Here is a 17,034-nt window from a genome sequence, read left to right on the forward strand (position 1 = left end):
GGACCCGACATGCCGACGTGTAAAATGATGCGTGATAACGTCAGGCATGCACCTCGACGCCATTGCACAGTCCTGCGATATTCCGTTTAGCCGGCGTGCACTGGAGTTGGCTGCGCGCTTGCCGATATGTAAACGGCCTATTAAGGCCATTAAGCAATTAATTGAAGTACTTGTTAACGCTGCCCATCCAACCTTAAGGTTGGCAGGCAGGTGAAAAAGCCAAGCGGCCTTCACGTTTTTGTAGGAAACTTCATCCATGAGCGGGATGAGGTTTCCTAAAGCTTTTATTCAATATACAAATATAAGAACGTGTCCCATCTCATGTGACACAGTCACATGAGAGGACATGTTTAAATACATTTATAAGCCTTTTATTTAATATTTTCAATATAGATTCAATCTCCCTGAGGCAGCTCCACGCGCATGAAAGATTCTCCCTCCTCCCCTCCCCTGCATTGGTAGCGCTGAGTGCTACTGGCTGCATATTACGCTGGGCGGGCCTTTATTGGCCCGCCTGAATTAAATGACGGTGCGGAGCTGATCGGGGGCGGCAATTGGCTCCCTGACCACCCCTACCCGCTCCCGCCAAGCCTGCCCGCCATATGAAAAATTCTGCCCTGTCAATTCTGGAAAGGTTATCGCAGACTGGAAAATGGCAAATGTAACCCCGCTATTTAAGGGAGGGAGAGAGAAGTGGAGAATGACAGATCTGTTAGTTTGACGTCAGTAATAGGGAAAATGTTAAAATCTGTTATACGGAATATGATAACCAGACGCTTGGAAAATAATGATATGGCTGGGCAGAGTCAACATGGATGTATGAAGGGGAAATCATGTTTGACAAACCTGTTGGAGATTTTCAAGGATGTTACCTGTCGCATAGATAAAAAGAACCCCAGTGGAAGTGGTGTATTTGGATTTTCAGAAGGCTTTTGATAAGGTCCCACACAGGAGGTTAATAAACAAAATTAAGCACTTGGATTTTGGGGTAATATACTGGTATGGTTTGAGAATTGGTTAATAGACAGAGAAAACAGGTCATTCTCAGAATGACAGGCCGTGACTAGTGGGGTTCCGCAAGGAACAGTGCTGGGGTCACAGCTGTTCACAAGCTATATAAATGATTTGGATGTGGGGACCAAATTTGCTGATGACACAAAACTAGATGGGAATGTGAGGAGGATGCAAGGAGACTTCATGGGGATTTAGACAGGCTAAGGGAATGGTCAAGAACATGGCAGATGGAATATAATATGAATAAATGTGAATTTATCCACTTTGGTAGAAAAAACAGAAAGGCAGAGAATTTGTTAAATGGTGAGACGTTGGGAAGTGCTGATGTCCAAAGGGACCTGGGTGTCCTTGTACATGAGTCACTAAAAGCTAACGTGCAGGTGTGGCAAGCTATTAGGAAAGCAAATGGTATGTTGGCCTTCATCACCAGGGGGTTTGAGAACAGGAGTAAGGATGTCTTGCTGCAATTGTATAGGGCCTTGGTGAGACCACTCCTGGAGTGTACAGTTTTGGTCTCCTTATCTGAGGAAGGATATACTTGCCATAGAGAAAGCACAACAGAGGTTGACCAGACTAATCCCTGGTGTGGCAGGATTGTCTTATGAGGAGAGATTGAGGAGACTGGGCCTGTATTCTCTTGAGTTTCGAAGAAGGAGAGGTGATCTCATTGAAACTTATAATAATCTTGCAGGGTGTGCCAGGATAGATGTAGATAGGATGTTTCCCCTGGTTGGTGAGTCTAGAACCAGGGACACAAATACACTTCAAAAATACTTCATTAGCTTTGAAATGTTTTGAGATGTACTGTGGTCATGAAAGGCACTATCTCAATACAAACTTTGTCCTTTTACCCTCCCACTCACCCATCCTCCCTCACTCTGCCCCTCTCCTGTGCATTGAATGGGAAGGTCCATCACTGGGGTATGTGGAGCTCATCTGTCATCATTCACACTGGATTGTGGAGGTTAAATCCTGTTTCCAAGGCAACCATCATTTTCAGGTGATCCACTGCACTTCTGTTATTTGATGTAGCTGTTTGTTGAATGGAATTGTTTTTGATGTATGCTTTGGTGGTAGTAAATAAGTGAACACTCCATGCAGTTGGACAATTCCATACCACCTGTTCCTCAATGAAAAGTTTATGCAGAAAGACATCTTTGACAAATCCATCAGGCATTGGTGTACAGATAATGTCTTTGATGCCCTGCGGTTGGATCCTGTTGAATGGTCCCCTGAGCAGACTGTCATGGTTATTTGGCAGAATGCCTCGTTGCCAGAACTTTCAAACAAGCACCAAGATGTAGCTTGGCTAGTGGTGAGAAGGGTCCTTCCCGTCAGAACCTTCCCACATACCCAGAGTCTCACCAACTTTGCACGCTGCCCTTGAGGTGGCTATGGTGGGAAGACACCATCATCCACTTCCTTCTGGAATGTTCCTTTGCAAAGTGGGTCTGGGAAAAGACGCAAGGGTTTTTGTGGAGGTTCATCCCCAGCAGCTCTGTAATGCAGGACTGTGTGCTCTACAGGCTGTTCCCAGAGTTGCACATCGAGGTAAACAGCAACTGATGCTGGATGACCATCAGCTTAGTGAAAGATGCCCTCTCACATGCCTAGTTTTAATAAATGAACCCACAACATGTTTACCCAATCCCTTATGAGCGATTGGTGCCTTGTGTCTTGCACAGTAAGTAAGCCCAATTATCATAATCATAACATAACAGTCTTCCACTGTGAAGAGTTGTTAATGACCGAGTCTTGAGACTGGCGCATTCCAAGGTCCAGGTCTGCATGCTGAGGGACACAATAAAGCTTGGGGCATGAGCTACTGCAAAGGCTCAATGGGGAAAGGCTACAGTGTAATGCCATCCTGCCATTGTACACTGAGAGGTTGGAAACCATGGCCTGAATTTCATACGCCCCGCCGGGTTTTAGGCGGGGTGGGGGGAAGCATGAAAAAGAAGGAATGGGCTTTCCACTGGGTTCCCGCCCGCCCTGACCTCTCAGTGACTTTACGCTGGGGCAGGCAAGGCCTCGGATGGGCTGCCCACCCTTGCTCAATTTTTAGTCTGGTGGGAGGATTTCCTGGGTGTGGGGGAAGCCCAAAAATGATCAGGCTTAGGCCTCGAATGGGAAGTGGGGTGGGGCGGCGCCTGCATCAGAAGCCTCCTTCTAACTTCGGGTGCACCGCGCCCCCCCACCCCCCAACCTGCTGGACCTCCCTCCAACCAACCCCAACCTCTCCCCTGACACCCCAATTGCCCATTATCAACCCCCTGAGGCCTTCCCTGCCCTCCTGCCCTGAGACCTGGAAACGTACCTTTCTGTCCAGTCCTGGGACTTAGGGTCTGAGGTCTTCAGGAAGTTCCTCTTCCGGTCTCTGTAGCATCGCTCGCTGCAAGGACTAGAGAGCTGTCGGCCAATCTGATTCCTCCGAGTGAGGGGCGGAAGTCCCGCCTGCAGTCAACTGACGCTGCTTCAAGCGTGAAATGGCTGTGGGGCAGGCAGAGTTGGCAGGGACGTGTTCCCCGCTGACCCTTCGAATGGCAGGACCGGAAACCCGGCCATCTGAAATATCGTGGTTCATGTAAAACATCTTGAGCCATATGTTTGACATGAAATGAATATTATAAACATAAGCTGTAATTCTAGTGAGGCACCACAGAGTGCCACATACTGCATTGAAGGAAACTGATTTGCACTTTCTGTACTTTGAGTTGTTATGTAATGTACTTCTATAAATTTTATGCATAAAGTATGTATTTGGGGAGAAAAGGTAGTAAATGAGTGAATACAATGACAACAAATCACGGTAGAAATTTATTTCAAACTTTAATTGGGTAGGCCTCTGACTTCCTTATTTCCTGCTTCCTTTGTGCCCCTGTATGGTCACTTCATTAAAGCGGATCAAAGGGCGAAGGTTAAGAGGCCTACTTCCCTGTGGCTTCTGTCCCTTTTGCTTTCTTCAGCAAGCATAGAATATGTAAGATTGGGAAATCACCAGGAGTACATACAGCACTATCCTGCACTCAGTGTGCAGCCTATGGCAGGTGTGAGTGAACATGTATCTTGTGTAATGGAAGGATTGGTCAGGGGAAAAAGGACAGAAACACTGAAAGGATAAATTATCAGTACAAAATGGTCATTCATATGAAACGTTCTGAAGTACTGTACATACTATGTGGATGGGAGATAACTCTACATCCCGTCATTTTCTACCACGGGAGGATCTCCTACATTGACAGACTGGCTGAGCTCATTATCTTCTTTTGGCGCTCCAGCTATGTCTACTTAATGGTGCAGTTAGCACTAACGTTTATGGCTCTCTCTAACCATCCAGTGATACCTTGAGGTGGAAAGAGGACTGACCATCCTCGGGCATACTTGCTCCGTTGACTCCTCCATTGCCTCATCCAAATATCCTGACTCTTGGCCCAGAGACAGCCATTTGAACTGCAGCAGCCATTTAAAACAGCAGCATGTAATTTGTCAACCACTGGTAGGGAGTCTTCCAATGAGAGCTACCCAGTCAGCTGTAGCTCAGTGGTAGCATCTTGCCTCTGAGTCAATAGGCTATGGATTCAAGTCCCACTCCAAAGACTTGAGCACACAGTCCAGGATGACACTCCACTGCAGTACTGAGGGGGTGTTGTACTGTCAGCGATGCCATCTTTTGGATGAGATGTTAAACTGTGACACCCATCTGCCCTCACAGGTGGATGTGAAAGATGCCAGGACACAATTCAAAGATGAGCAGGGGAGTTATTTCTGCTGTCCTGGCCAATATTTACCCCTCAACCAACATCACTAAAAAAACCAATGATCTGGTCATAATCACATTGCTGTTTGTGGGAGCTTGCTGTGTGCAAATTGGCTACTGCATTTTCTATATTACAACAGTGAATTCGTTTCTACTCATTCACGGGATGTGGGCTTTGCTGGCAGGGCCAGCATTTATTACCCAACCCTAGTTGCCCTTTAGAAAGTGGTGGTGAGCTGTCTTCTTGAATTGCTGCAGTCCATGTGGTGTAGGTACATCCACAGTGCCGTTAGGAAGGGAGTACACCTCAATAGTACTTCATTAGCTGAAATACTCCTTTGGATGTCCTGAAGTGATGAAAGGTGCTATAGAACTGCAAGTCTTTTCGTCTACCTGTGCCAATTTGGTTGAACCAATCAAGATCATCCTGACATCCATCCACCGGGAGGCTCAGACAAACCTCGGTGCAGAGGTGTCTAATAAAGTAATGAGTTTTCCAGGGAATATTTTGATCCATAGTATAGGGACTGGACAATGGAAAGTTGCCTGAAATCAACATTGAACCAAATTATTACATCCAGAAGCTTACTGTTGAAAGTGTGGAACATGGAACTGCTGTTTTCAGTCTTCACGAGAAGCTCTGGTCACAGAGCGGTTAATATCTAAGTGAAAGTGCATCTAGCTGATGACTAGACTGTATGGGATATGGTGAGTGGGAAGAGTTTCAGTGTTTGGAATCTCAGGTACTTTTGCTGCAGCTTTACTGTATTTTATCCAGGAATGCCAGTTCCCTTCAATGCCGGGAATTTTCTTTCAGATGGAGGCTTGGTTCGCATGTGGTCAGAGGCTGTGGGTTTTGACTTTGTTTGTTTAAGTCACATTTATAATTCTGCTTGGTTCCTTCGACAACGCAGTGGGGGAGGGGAGGTAAAATCCACAACCAATCATTTGGGGAGTTTACCTGGCAAAGTGCATGGAAATGTGATTGAAGAGCCTTATTGATAAATATTGGGGTTTACTTGGCACAGTGTAGTGGAAGGGATTATAGAGCTGTATTGATGCACAGTCAAAGACAAAAGGAAATATAAGTCTTATCATCTTGAAGAAAGTATAAGGCAGGTAAGAAGGCAATTTATAAAATCAGAGGACCATTAGATGGCACAGCCTAATTAGGTTGATTGAATGCCATTTAGTGGATTGTTCTGTTTACCCTGAAGCTTTTGCAGATGTCATTTGATGATGGAAAGGTGAGCCGGAATGGTGAATTTCGCTGGAGAAATAACCTGTATGGAATTGCGGTTTGACTCCTAGACTTCATCATTCAAACCTTCCAAATATCCTGGTGGGTAAACTGTAGCCAATTAAACAGATGGCAATAAGCCTCCCTCTTCTTCCAGCCTACTCTTCATTGAATACATTCAAGGCTGAGATAGACAGTTTTTGAACTATAGGGGAGTGAGGGTTATGGGGAACAGGCAGGAAAGTAGAATTGAGGCCAAGACCAGATCTGCCATGAGCATATTGAATGGCGGAGCAGGCTCAAGGGGCCACATGGCTCAATCCTGCTCCTATTTCTTATGTTCCCACTGAATTGGCTCCTTCAGAGTTTCTGTTGTGTGATTCTATTTAAAAGAAAAATTATGGAGCCTATTTTGCTTTGATTCATTAGGGCAATAACAGTGAGATGTGCTTTTTGTTGATGGGTAATGGAACACACTATATAAAAGCAAAACATGGCGGATGCTGGGAATCTGAAATAAAAACAGAAAATTCTGGTGAAACTCAGCAGGTCTGGCAGCATCTGTGGAGAGAGAAACAGAGTTAATGTTTTGAGTCCACGTGACTCTTCTTGGAACACACAATCATTTTATGCAACCTCGGTGTGCATGGCTGTTTTGTGCAGCTAGCCATGAGACGCCATAACTCAAGAATCATGTAGAATTTCCTTTGTTTCCCCAGTTTTCTCCCCAACATTCTCGAGGGAGATTGCTGTTTCCCCGGACACTGGCAGCCCTCGGTGGCCCCACCCAAAGCACAATTCCTCACATGTGACCTTGACAGTCAAAGACAAAAGGAAATATAAGTCTTATCATCTTGAAGAAAGTATAAGGCAACAATTGGACGATGGTGGAGCATCATACCAATCCCAGTCTTATGTTCACGCTCCACCCGCCTACAAGCGTTTACTATCACAGGATTTTAGGTAATGACGAGATACCGTTACTGTAAAGAAATACATCATTTAGTTCATGAGGTCGACCTCATCTAACCCTGATCTTTGGCTTACTCCCCATAGCCTTTAATATTCTCCCCAAGCAACTCTCTAGTTCCTTTTCAAAATAATTTATAGGCTGTGTTTCAACACACATCTGTGGCAGAGAATTCCACATGCTAACCACAAGCTGTGCAGAAAAATTCTTTTTTGAACCTCCTTGTTAATTCTTTAAAAGGGAAGTTAAAGCAAATGCTGATTTGACATTTTATCCCCTGATACAGAGGCATTTGGGCCTACTGTTATGTCCCCAGTACAGCCTTGGCTTAAATCAGCTTCAGTTACCCTAAATACAGCAAAGACCAGATCATTAAACACAAGTTCTTACTTGTTGTCTTTGTCCTGAGGACTGGACCTTAGCAAGGTCTGTATGACCCTGAGAGCTACATTGCCAGGAGTATAACTCCTGTTACAGCCAACCTAATTGAAAGATAGGAGCCAGACTAAAGGCCAGTCCGTTGGTTCTTCTCTTGGTATGGGGCAATAGGGGGAAGGATTGAGTCAGACTAAAGGCCAGTTCGTTGGTTCTTCTCTTGGTATGGGGCGATGGGGGGAAGGATTGAGTCAGACTAAAGGCCAGTTCGTTAGTCCTCCTGGTGTGGGGGGAGGGGTGGGCTAGACAACAGGGCAATCCATTGGTCCTCCTGGTGGGGAGGAGGGGTGAGTTAGACTAAAGGCCACTCAACCTAAACGAGCAGGGGAGTTCTCCCAGTGGCCTGACCAATACTCGACCCATCAATTAACAGCAGCAAATTAACCAGCCATTCATCTTACTGTAGGTTTTTGCCGCGTTCAAAATGGCCACATGACAACAATCACTGCACATCAAAGTAATTTTTGTGAAGTGCTTTAAGATGTGAAAAGATGCTATACGGTTGCACGCCTGTATTTAACAGAGGAATTACACACATCTGTCTGGTAAGAACAAGAAGACTACAAGCAATTTTTAATGCTATGTTTGGAATAAACAGCAATCCTCCTGCCTACATCAGCCCAGGACTGGGAAAAGTGCGGAAATGAATCTTGCTGTGCCGGTCTTTGTAAGTGCCAGAAAGTTGTCATGTGGAAACGCAAATCACTAACAGCTGGATCACATTTCAAGGAAATTACAGTCCCCACATGATAGAAATTCCTAACTGCAATTCAATTAATTTTTCCACCTCATAATAATGCCATTCATTCATCTCTCGTGTCAGCAGAGTGCAAACTGCTTGCTTTTTCCCTCTTGTTGCTGGGAATCAGACCCCAGCTAAAGTTTGATGTACTGTTCTGGTTCGAGTCATGGGAATGTTGGACAACACTCAGTAAACATGGTTGACCGTGCACATCTTTTCATTCAATGCTGCGGCTGAATGACATCAAATATGGGGCAGTGAGGGAAGGGGGCGGTGGTGCTGCTCTTGGTTAGCCAGTGTTCACTCAGCATTGACATCCAGACTAGTGGAATGAAAACCTCTGTCTGCAGTGGTCTTGTGGGAAATGAGTGTGGTCAGTTTAAACTCAGGTCTCAGATAGTCCATAGACAGAATTGATCCTAATTTATCATTCGTGGCTGGCAAGGGAAATAGAAAATGTCAGACCATTGTGGGAAGAGCATTATTGTGTATCTTACCTATCCTGTACCTCACTGACGACTGATGGGACAGTGTAGAGGGTGCTTTACCCTGTATCTAACCCCATGCTGTTCCTGCCCCGGGAGTATTTGTTGGGATAGTATATCTTTACCATGTATCTAATCCATGCTGTTCCTGCTCTGGGAGTGTTTGTTGGGATAGTGTATCTTTACCATGTATCTAATCCATGTTATTCCTGCCCTGGGAGTGTTTGTTGGGATACTGTATCTTTACCATGTATCTAATCCATGCTGTTCCTGCTCTGGGAGTGTTTGTTGGGATAGTGTATCTTTACCATGTATCTAATCCATGTTATTCCTGCCCTGGGAGTGTTTGTTGGGATACTGTATCTTTACCATGTATCTAATCCATGCTATTCCTACCCTGGGAGTGTTTGTTGGGATAGTGTATCTTTACCATGTATCTAATCCATGCTATTCCTACCCTGGGTGTGTTTGTTGGGATAGTGTATCTTTACCATGTATCTAATCCATGCTGTTCCTGCCCTGGGAGTATTTGTTGGGATAGTGTATCTTTACCATGTATCTAATCCATGCTGTTCCTGCCCTGGGAGTATTTGTTGGGATAGTGTATCTTTACCATATATCTAATCCATGCTATTCCTACCCTGGGTGTGTTTGTTGGGATAGCGTACCTTTACCCTGTATCTAACCCCATGCTGTTCCTGCCCTGGGAGTATTTGTTGGGATACTGTATCTTTACCATGTATCTAATCCATGCTGTTCCTGCCCTGGGAGTATTTGTTGGGATAGTGTATCTTTACCATGTATCTAATCCATGCTGTTCCTGTCCTGGGAGTGTTTGTTGGGATAGTGTATCTTTACCAGGTATCTAATCCATGCTGTTCCTGCCCTGGGAGTATTTGTTGGGATACTGTATCTTTACCATGTATCTAATCCATGCTGTTCCTGCCCTGGGAGTATTTGTTGGGATACTGTATCTTTACCATGTATCTAATTCATGCTGTTCCTGCCCTGGGAGTGTGGGATCCTGGCGCTGAGAACTTGAGATTCCATAGGAACGACCGCTGTTGGTCTCCACTTTTTCTAGGGGTTTCCTCACTGTCTTATAAAAAACAAGGATATCCTCATGCTGCTTCCAAGGACAGCGATAGGTTGGTGTCAGAGCATGGTGAGGGATTTTCTAACTGGGAGATCAGAGTCAGGACACAGTATTGTAGTGAATGAAGGTGTATTAGCCTGATATAGTGAGCATGTAGGCCCTGTTACTGAGGTCCATGTCCAGTGAGTGATTGATATGCCTTAAGACCATACAAATCTGAACTCTTGCTCAGGGGGACAAGGTAATTGCTGCCAATAGGTAATTAGGTGCGAGGATGGGAGGGTCAGGTCAACCCTTCACCCCAATACTAAGCCGAGTTTCTACAGGTAGGTGAATATGGTTATTGTCAATTGTGAATTGCTTTCCTATTGATCTCTTAAATGTTAGTGATGTCAGTGCACACACCCGAGATATTTCAGTGCCCTGTGTCCAAAGGTTTGTTGGTCAGCAATGACAGACCTCACCTTAACAAGCAAAATATCAGGACAAAAACGATAGAAGAAAACAATGGTGTAGTTAATTCCACAGCTGCCCATAGCCTGGTTAAAATATGCTTTATCTTTTTGCACAGTTGTCATTCCCTCTGAAAATCAGAAAGCTGAGGTAGTAATCAGCAGTGGTTACAGCATTGTGACCAGATGGTCCTTGAAATATAACCGTAAGGAAATGAGATTAACCCTGGGAGCTCTCAGTAAGAGGAAAACAAGAACATTCATTTATTTATACAGCATCTTTCACTTCCTTAGGACATCCCAGAGTGCTTCACAGCCAACAATTAACTTTTGAAATGTAGTCACTGCTATTTTGAATAGCAAGATCCCAGAAACATTGAATAAAGCAAATGGTAAATCTGTTATTTGGTGGAGATGAATGATGGCCAGGATACTAGGGGATCTCCCTGGTCTTCTTTGGATAGTGCCATGGGATCTTTTATACCCACCATAAGTGGCATGGGCCTCAGCCTGAATATCTCATCTGAAAGATGGTACCTCCTACAGTGCAGCATCCCCTCAGTACAGGGCCGAAATGGAACTTGAATCCACGACCACCTGGCTTGGAGCTGAGAGTGCTACAATGGAGACAGGTAAGTTATACCGGTATGGCTTCAGAACTGTTCCCCATCAGGATTGTTATTGCCCAGAATGGCTAGGTAAATTGGGGAAGGAGATCTTCTAATGAGACCCTTGGGATTATTTTTTGTGATTAGATTAGGTTAAATTTGTAATCTCTTGATGATAGGAGATTGAGGGGGTGATCTAATTGAGGTGTTTAGGATGACTGAAGGATCTAATAGGATAGATAAAAACTATTTGTTCTGGTGGGACTCCAGCAAAAAGGACAATACTTAAAAGGTTGTGTTTGTTGCCAGCGCTGTGCATGCAAATCCTAGTGTTTAACTCTGTTACATCATTGTGAATAACAGAGTCGACTGTGGCCATAAATAAACATGGAATACCATGGTGATGCTTATACTTGGCTTATTTAGGGAAACGCAAGTCAGGATACTGGAATGTCCCTACTCTCTTCATCCTCTTTGTGGAGAAGCCTCTACCTCCGTCCCTCCCTCCACCTCCCGGACCTACCTTTAGCACCATCCATCCCGGAGTGAAGTTCACCTGAGAGCCTCAAACTAACGTGTTAATGGAGGCAGGGAGAAGGCTGCAGCACACACACAAACACATTCCTGGCCACACGCCCCATGAACTCCAGATGAGGCTGTCCGCCTCGGTGCTTTCTCAAAAGAAAACCTTGGTTCTGGGCAACCAGGCTGAACTTGGGAGCTTGGGTCATGCCCCAAGCACCTGCTGATTGGCTCCCTGTGCCTCCAGCCTGCCCACTGGTCAGTGTGCCTGTCAGTCAAACCATCGCCAAAGCATTTCGTCCCTTGTCAAAAAAAGCTTTCTGGCAATCTGGACGGAGTGGAGTGACATCATTGGATTTCTATGCATGCGCAGACCAGCGCACATTCGCAGACAGGTATCAGTAGCCAACTTGCATTGGCAGGAGACAGTGTACTTAGAATTAGAGCTAGGCTATTCAGGGGTGATGTCAGGAAGCACTTCTTCACACAAAGGTTAGTGGAAACCTGGAACTCATTACCTGTTGAGGCTGGGGGTAAATTGAAAATTTCAAAACTGAGATTGATAGGACTTCTGTTGGGTATGAATATGAAATTCTATGGTAGGTAAATGGAGTTAAGATATAGATCGACCATGATCTAATTGAATGGAGGGACAGGCTTAAATGATGAATGGATTCCTCCTGTTCTTATGTTCCTATTTTTAATCTTGTGAAAATATTTATCTAGGTTCTGGTCCACTAACATTTGTAGATAAGCCTTTTTTGTACTTTTTGAGAAAATGAATGATATTGAAACAAACGAATGTCCTGTGAAAGATTATTAGAATTCAGAAGTGGAGCAAAGTAATGGTTACTTGGAGATGGTTAAAGGAAGATTAGATTCATGCATTGAAGCCATATAAATAGAATACTCGTATGGTTCGGTGACATATAAGAAATATTAATACAGAAAAGAATAATAAGATGGCAGTCAGAAGGTCAACCTGAACACCAATCAACTCAACTTTGTGTAGCATGTTTTGCAATGGCTGGTTCTAAAGCAAAGTGTAGGAAAGGCACTCTACTGGAGAATGCCCATCATCTTTCAACAGTTTTACCTGTACAGGAGAAAAATCACAAGACTGTGGAAGATCCATTTGATCTCACCTTCCCAGAATACTGACCCTGCTGTCGTCCTATTAGAGTAGACAGGGAGAAACTGTTTCCACTGGCAGGAGAGTTGGTAACCATGGGACACAGATTTAAAATAATTAACAAAAGGACTATCTCATTCCCAACACTGGAATATTAAACGTCAACAGAGCTAGGCTTCTAGTACAGGTCCCACCCCATCCCCTGTGAGTGGGCTAACATTTTTGGCATTCATGATGGGTAAAACAATTAATGATATCTAGGGGATAAAAGCTGGAAAGATCACTTCCTGTTTGGGAGCAGCTAACCTCCTGCTCTTTGTTTTGAGAGGGAGAAACTGTTTTGATAGTGCCTGAGTCAACTGCATCTGAAAATAAATTTAGGACTCTGCTAACAGTCGAGGAATTTCTCTCAACTTGCTACCTTCAGTACTTCTTCAAATATTTGGATAATTCTTACTGGGCTTGTTTCCCAAAGAGGATAAGCATTGTTTCTCAGTTACAGATATTAATCCAGTCAGAATGCTTCTAATGGTTAATGGGAATATTACCTTCCTGACAGCTCATTCAATTAAAAACCGCGGTGGACTCCATGCATTGTGTTGTGTTAATCGAAGGCCATCCAAATGTTCCACACAGCTCTGGATGTTGGCAATTGCCCTTTGAGGACTGGGCTATAGAGCTGGGCTCATCACAACTCCATAATCTTAGCTGTGGATATCCCCCATCCAGTGACGTCATTCTGTCTATGGTCAGTACTCAGGGAATGCATGGATTTTGCTGCTTTCTTTTTGGTCATTCCTTCTCCAGAGATGGGTATCCAAGTCCTTCTGTCAGTTTGACATGCGTATTTTGCTGGGATCTTTGGAAGAATTCGAATTGGAGAAATTACAGAGATCTGCAACTCATGCAAACACAGCCAGTTGTTGACTGAAGACCTTGATATTCCCTATATTAAGGTGTGATGAAGGAGACTTGTCATTCTGTATTAAATAGGGGAAAATGTATGCATTATATATATTTTCTTTATACACTTCATTGGCATTCCCAAGAGGTAAAACAAATGCTAAAGGACCAGCTAAAAACACAGGGGCTGTATTTAGGTATAGCCATTATTGACTGGAAGTTGTCTTTTCTACTAAACCAAGGATAGAGATTGAAGTCCAGCTGTTTCCAAAACCTCAGTGGGGTTCTATAATCTGTAAATGAGCCAGGAAGTAAATGCCCCAGCCTAGCACTAATCTAATTGTGCCTAATTGTGTCTTAATTGCCAAAGTCTTAATTAATTGTAAAATCTGGACCAGACATGAATATTTATTTATTAAGAGGAGCACGCACTGCTGTACTTTTGAATTTGATTGTTTGACAGCTCTTTATGAAAGGTTATTTGGTCTAAGATATATACTGCCAACTTTTCTGCAATATCTTTTGTTCAGTTTGCTGTTTTGAATTGACATTTCTTCTTCTTGGCCCAAAGATATGTAAAGATGTTGCATCAGGATGTCTACAAAAAATTACTTCCTCTAAATGTTTTTCATTACAGTCATGCTACAAAGTAAATCATTTCATCCCTTGTGGACTGAATTTATTGTTATTGCTTTCTAAATATTTGTTCTGTCAGTGACTTGCTATGTTTTTCTGCTTCAGTATAATTATCTTACCTGTAAATAAATCTGATATTACTTTTAACATAAATACAATGCTGCATTTTGGAAGAAAATTTGAATTAAATGGTAAAATTTTAAATGGGATGCAGGAAAAGAGAGACCTGGGGATCACACAGGCAAATTGATGGTGACAGGACAAGGACAGTTTAAACCCACCCCACAATTTAATGGTGTCAGACACTTTCAGTAAATAGATGTGGCTTGCAGCCTCTCAGAGGAGGCATGAACCACAGGGGAATTCCAGTGCACAGCAGGAAACCAAAAGAAAAACAGTTATCTGCTCCTAGAATCCTTTAACTGACAGGCTTTTAAATGAAAAATAAATGTTTTTTTAGTTTCAATAGTTAGGTGCTGTATTGCAAGTTAAATGTGTTTTTACTGCAGTGATTGATTGTAGGGCTTTGTCCTGCAAAGGTAAGTTGACCATTATTGATCAGCATTGTGTAAGTGTTGAGATGCATTTGAGTACTTTTCCCATTTGGTAAATACTCTTACGCATTCAAAACTAAAGAAAAGACTGATTGGGATCTCCAGTGTAATAATCCAAAGTGATTTAAATGACTGTGCAGGGACCTTTTAAAACAAAAGCTTTTACTTAGAGAAATAAAAAGCCCCCACTTGCTCCTGGACTGCTTTGATTGAAGGACAAGAAAGTGCAAGAAGAGGACCCTGGGACAGGCAGTCAACAGCACCTAGAGGAGGGTGCAAGAGGAGGATGCTGGGAAAGCCGGTCAGCAGCACCTAGAGGAGAGTGTTAGAGGAGGACCCTGACACAGGCAGTCAGCAGCACCTGGAGGAGAGTGCGAGAGGAGGACCCTGGGATAGGCAGTCAGCAGCACCTAGAGGAGAGTGCAAGAGGAGAACCCTGGGATAGGCAGTCAGCAGTACCTAGAGGAGAGTGTTAGAGGAGGACTCTGGGACAGGCAGTCAGTAGCACCTAGAGGGCAATGTGAGACGAGGACCCCGAGCCAAGCAGTCAGCAGCACCTAGAGGAGAGTGTGAGAGGAGGAGCCTGGGACAGGCAGTCAGCAGCACCTAGAGGAAAGGGTTAGAGGAGGACCCCGGACAGACAGTCAGCAGCACCTAGAGGAGAATGTTAGAAGAGCACCTGTGAGGCGGAGTTTACTTGTGAGGGAGCAGAGCGACTGAATAAAGAGCAGAGCAGAGTTTACCTGTGAGGGAGCCGATTCTCACCCACTCGGCAGCGCTGGAATTCGAAAGGAGTGATGTCAGGACAAGGGAGGGAGCTGATTGGTTGGTAGTGGGTAAGTTTTTTTTGCACTTTAAAGCGACATTACAGAAGGTAAGAGTCTCAGCATTTTTTTTAAAGAAAAGCTAAATAGTTTTCTACTTGGCTTAAATTTAAGGAAATAGCCTTTTAATTAAAAACAAACAAAAAGTATGGCAAGGGAGCTCAGCCCCATGTATTGTATGGCTTACAGCATATGGGAATTCTTCGACACTCCTTGCAGTCTGGCTGACCACATGTGCAGAAGTATAGGAATAGGAGGATAGAGAGGATGAATGTGTGGCTGAAGAGATGGTGCAGGAGGGAGGGCTTTAGTTTCCTGGATCACTGGGTCTGTTTCTGGCGAAGGTGGGGCCTGTACAAGTCAGACAGGTTGCACCTGAACCGGAACGGGACCAACATCCTTGCGGGAGGTTTGCTAATACTGTTGGCGGGGGGTTTAAACTAATTTGGCAGGGGGATGGGATACACAATGGAGGTACAGTAGGGGCTGATGCACAGCTAAATATAGAAGAGAAACTAAGTCAGTCTGGAAGGCAGAGCAAATACAGACCTGTTAAGGCACAAGGCTGGATTGCATCTATTTTAACACAAGGAGTTTTACAAGTAAGTCAGATGAATTGAGGGCATTGATTAACACATGGGAATACAATATTTTTGCTATCACAGAGACAGGGTTGAGGGAAGGGCAGGACTGGCAGCTCAATATTCCAAGGTATAGAATCTTCAGGCATGACAGGGTGGGGTGGTGGTGTAAAAGAGGAAGTGGCATTGCACTATTGATCACTGCAGTAAGGAGGAATGGTATCTTAGAAGGTTCCTCAATGAGGCCATATGGGTAGAACTTAAAACAAAAAGGGGCAATCACTTTGCTGAGAGTGTACTATAGGCCTCCAAACAGTCAGGGGGGAGTTAGAGGAGCAGATATGTAGGCAAATGTCAGAGAAGTGTAAAAATAATAGGGTAATAATAGTAGGGGATTTCAACTTCCGCAATATTAACTGGGATTGTCTTAGTGCGAAAGGCTCAGAGGGGGCAGAATTCTTAAAGTGCATCCAGGAGAGCTTTTTGAGCCAGCACATAGAAATTCCTACAAGAGAAGGGGCAGTACTGGACTTAATCTTAGGGAATGAAGCTGGGCAAGTAGTAGAAGTGTCGGTGGGGGAGCATTTCGGGGATAGTGACCATAACTCTGTAAGATTTAAGGTAGTTATGGAAAAGGACAAATATGGGCCAGAAATAAAGGCCCTGAATTGGGGGACGGCCGATTTAAATATGCTAAGACAGGATCTGTCCAAAGTGGACTGGGAGCAGCTACTTGTAGGAAAGTCTACATCAGACCAATGAGAGTCATTCAAAAAGGAAATAGTGAAAGTTCAAGGCCAACATGTTCCCGCAAGGATGAAGGGTAGGACCAACAAGTCCCGTAAACCTTGGATGTTAAGGGATATAGAGGATTGGATAAGGGAAAAAATGGAGGCTTATGGCAGATACAGAGGGCTGAAAACACTAGAAGCCCTAGAGGAGTATAGAAAGTGTAGGCTGTACTTAAAAAAGTAATTAGGAGAGCGAAGAGGGGCATGAAAAACACTGGTGGGCAAGATAAAGGAAAATTGCAAGGCATTTTATAAATATATTAAGGGTAAGAGGATAACCAGGGAAAGAGTG

The sequence above is a fragment of the Carcharodon carcharias genome, chromosome 20 (assembly GCF_017639515.1).
Source record: "Carcharodon carcharias isolate sCarCar2 chromosome 20, sCarCar2.pri, whole genome shotgun sequence".
Classification (NCBI taxonomy): Eukaryota; Metazoa; Chordata; class Chondrichthyes; order Lamniformes; family Lamnidae; genus Carcharodon; species Carcharodon carcharias.